A 4,026-nucleotide genomic window follows, 5' to 3' on the forward strand; every position below is an offset into this window, starting at 1 on the left:
CCTGGCCTGGCCTGGCCTGGCCTGGCCTGGCCTGGCCTGGCCTGGCCTGGCCTGGCCTGGCCTGGCCTGGCCTGGCCTGGCCTGGCCTGGCCTGGCCTGGCCTGGCCTGGCCTGGCCTGGCCTGGCCTGGCCTGGCCTGGCCTGGCCTGGCCTGGCCTGGCCTGGCCTGGCCTGGCCTGGCCTGGCCTGGCCTGGCCTGGCCTGGCCTGGCCTGGCCTGGCCTGGCCTGGCCTGGCCTGGCCTGGCCTGGCCTGGCCTGGCCTGGCCTGGCCTGGCCTGGCCTGGCCTGGCCTGGCCTGGCCTGGCCTGGCCTGGCCTGGCCTGGCCTGGCCTGGCCTGGCCTGGCCTGGCCTGGCCTGGCCTGGCCTGGCCTGGCCTGGCCTGGCCTGGCCTGGCCTGGCCTGGCCTGGCCTGGCCTGGCCTGGCCTGGCCTGGCCTGGCCTGGCCTGGCCTGGCCTGGCCTGGCCTGGCCTGGCCTGGCCTGGCCTGGCCTGGCCTGGCCTGGCCTGGCCTGGCCTGGCCTGGCCTGGCCTGGCCTGGCCTGGCCTGGCCTGGCCTGGCCTGGCCTGGCCTGGCCTGGCCTGGCCTGGCCTGGCCTGGCCTGGCCTGGCCTGGCCTGGCCTGGCCTGGCCTGGCCTGGCCTGGCCTGGCCTGGCCTGGCCTGGCCTGGCCTGGCCTGGCCTGGCCTGGCCTGGCCTGGCCTGGCCTGGCCTGGCCTGGCCTGGCCTGGCCTGGCCTGGCCTGGCCTGGCCTGGCCTGGCCTGGCCTGGCCTGGCCTGGCCTGGCCTGGCCTGGCCTGGCCTGGCCTGGCCTGGCCTGGCCTGGCCTGGCCTGGCCTGGCCTGGCCTGGCCTGGCCTGGCCTGGCCTGGCCTGGCCTGGCCTGGCCTGGCCTGGCCTGGCCTGGCCTGGCCTGGCCTGGCCTGGCCTGGCCTGGCCTGGCCTGGCCTGGCCTGGCCTGGCCTGGCCTGGCCTGGCCTGGCCTGGCCTGGCCTGGCCTGGCCTGGCCTGGCCTGGCCTGGCCTGGCCTGGCCTGGCCTGGCCTGGCCTGGCCTGGCCTGGCCTGGCCTGGCCTGGCCTGGCCTGGCCTGGCCTGGCCTGGCCTGGCCTGGCCTGGCCTGGCCTGGCCTGGCCTGGCCTGGCCTGGCCTGGCCTGGCCTGGCCTGGCCTGGCCTGGCCTGGCCTAACCTAACCTAACCTGGCCTGGCCTGGCCTGGCCTGGCCTAACTGGCCTAACCTAACCTAACCTAACCTAACCCTAACCTAACCCAATCAACCTAACCTAACCTAACCTAACCCAACCTAACCTAACCTAACCCTAACCTAACCTGCCTGGGACTAACCCTAACCTAACTCAACCTAACCCAATCAACCTAACCTAACCCAACCCTAACCTGAACCTAACCTAACCTAACCTAACTTCCAATCCCAATCCCAATCCTAACTGTAACCTAACCGAGACATTAAAAATTAGTCACAAGTGCAAAAAGACGATTCAAAGTGACTGACATACCAAGCAACTAATTAGTGAAATCAGTCTTTCTTGACCACTCCAAAGCCTTTCAGCTTCTCTACCTTAGTATACTGTTAGGGAAAAGTGCATTATTAAAACATGAGTAGTATAATATTATTAGTGGTTGTAGTTTGGCTGTATCACAACATTAACTTATATTAGTTTTGCCTTGAAAATCTCTCGTTTTCTGAAACATTCTCCCATCCTGCATTTGGAGTCCAGTACTGGAGACCCAGAGAAATGTAAACAAACGCACCAGTCAGACTTGATATAGGAGTGAATTTGTTGCTTTTTAAAGCCGCAGTCGGTCTGTACATGTGTGAGGTGGCGAGGGGCGTCGCCAGGGGGCGGCTAGTAGCAGTTTGCCACCAGGGAAATATGTAAAAACATAAAAAAGACGTTTCTCAAGAAAGGCAAGGTCATTACAGCTTTTATTTTTTCTTTATTTCCTTTTTCCATCAGGTTAGGTTTATATTAATTCAAAGTTAGTTAGGTTTGGTTAAGTCTCTCTCTCTCTCTCTCTCTCTCTCTCTCTCTCTCTCTCTCTCTCTCTCTCTCTCTCTCTCTCTCTCTCTCTCTCTCTCTCTGTGGAAGTTAATGGTGCAGCTGCCTTGTTCACCTGCACCCATAAGCCACTATACCATGCGTCACTGTACATTTAAACTGTACCCCAAAAACTTAACCTAATTTGGCCCTCACTTAAAAAAAAAAAATATATCGTTTTTTTTTCGTGTTCCTTAATATTTCAGTGCTACAATACCACATCACTGTACCCTATGATGCTAATGGTGCAGGAAGGCCTTGTCTACCTTCACCATAAGCGACTGTACCATGCGTCACTGTACCTTGCCAAAAACTGTACCACAAAAACAACCCTAACTGGCCCTCACCTGAAAAAAAAAATACCTTTTTTTTTTTTGTGTTTGCTTAATATTTTCAGTGCTACAGTACCACAGCACTGTACTCTATGGTGCTAATGGTGCAGGAAGGCCTTGTCTACACCCTTCACCATAAGCCACTGTACCATGTGTCACTGTACCTTAAATCTGTACCACAAAAACAACCTAACTGGCCCTCACCTGAAAAAAAATATCTTTTTTTTTTTAACCTAACCTAACCTAACCTAACCCTTACCTAACCTAACCCTAACCTAACCTGACCCTGACCTGACCTAACCTAACCTAACCTAACCTAACCTGACCCTAACCTAACCCTAACCTAACCTAACCTGACCTGACCTAACCTAACCTAACCTAACCTAACCTAACCTAACCTTACCTAACCTAACCTAACCTAACCTAACCTAACCGAGACATTAAAAATTAGTCACAAGGCAAAAAAAGACGATTCAAAGTGACTGACATACCAAGCAATTAATTAGTGAAATCAGTCTTTGTTGACTACTCCAAAGCCTTTCAGTTTGTCGACCTCAGTATACTGTTAGGAAAAAGTGCATTATTAAGACATTATTAGTGGTTGTATCACGTGGTATTTTATAATAGACTTATAACTAGTTTCCCCTGAAAATCTTTCCTTTTCTATCATTCTCCCATTATACACGCCTGAGCCCTGACAGAGACCCAGGAGAAATGTAAACAGGCACGAGTCAGACTTGATATAGGGCTGAATTTGTTGCTTTTCAGAGAGGGGCAGTCGGTCTGTACATGCGTGAGGTGGCGAGGGGCGTGGTCCAGGGGGCGGCTAGTAGCGTGTGCCACCATGGAAATATGTACAGACATAAAGAAGACGCCCTCTAAGAAAGGTAAGGCCGGTTCCAGCTTTTATTTTTATTTATTTTATTTCCATCCCGGCCTGGGGACCCCCCTTTCCCGGGCCCTGAGGTGTTGGGGGACGGCCCTGGGGGTGCTGTGTGCCCGTGAGTGTACCAGGTGCTCAAGCTTATACAAAACAAGGAAAGTTTGAAGCATTTTTAGAGGGGCAGTCGGTCTGTACATGCGTGTACATTAATTTTTGAGGTGTTCCTTTGTCATCCCCTGTCACTCCTGCCTGCCTCTGTCACACTCTACCAATCCCTGTCAAGCTCTGCCAAGCCCTCTTGTCACCTCTCAAGTAATGAGGTGGCTTGAGATGTGAGGATTTTAAACAGAAGCCTTTGCTGTCACCCCTGCCAAGCCTCTACCAAACCCTGTTGTCAGCCCCCACCAAGGCCCCTCTCAAGCCACCACTCAACCCCCCTACCGAGACCTATCAGCTCTATAATCTGAAAAAAGTGCAGTGTCTTAGGAGGGGTTGATTAAGTAAACAGTGACTTATGGCCAAAATGGAACTATATGGAGATTAAGTAGAGATTAGAATAGAAGCTGAAATTGAGCAGGATAGCTACAATCACAGACTTCCAACTTGCTACTCCTTGGTGTGAAAGAATCTGCAGGAAATTAAGTACATGGCAACTCCTGTTAGTCCCTCATGTGTTCTTGAAAGCAGACTGACAGATTCAGTGTGTGACATGCTGACGTGGGGGAAGGCTGTCTGCTGGCTGCTCTATGCTGTAGCT

This window comes from Scylla paramamosain, unplaced genomic scaffold, assembly GCF_035594125.1.
Source record: "Scylla paramamosain isolate STU-SP2022 unplaced genomic scaffold, ASM3559412v1 Contig155, whole genome shotgun sequence".
NCBI lineage: Eukaryota > Metazoa > Arthropoda > Malacostraca > Decapoda > Portunidae > Scylla > Scylla paramamosain.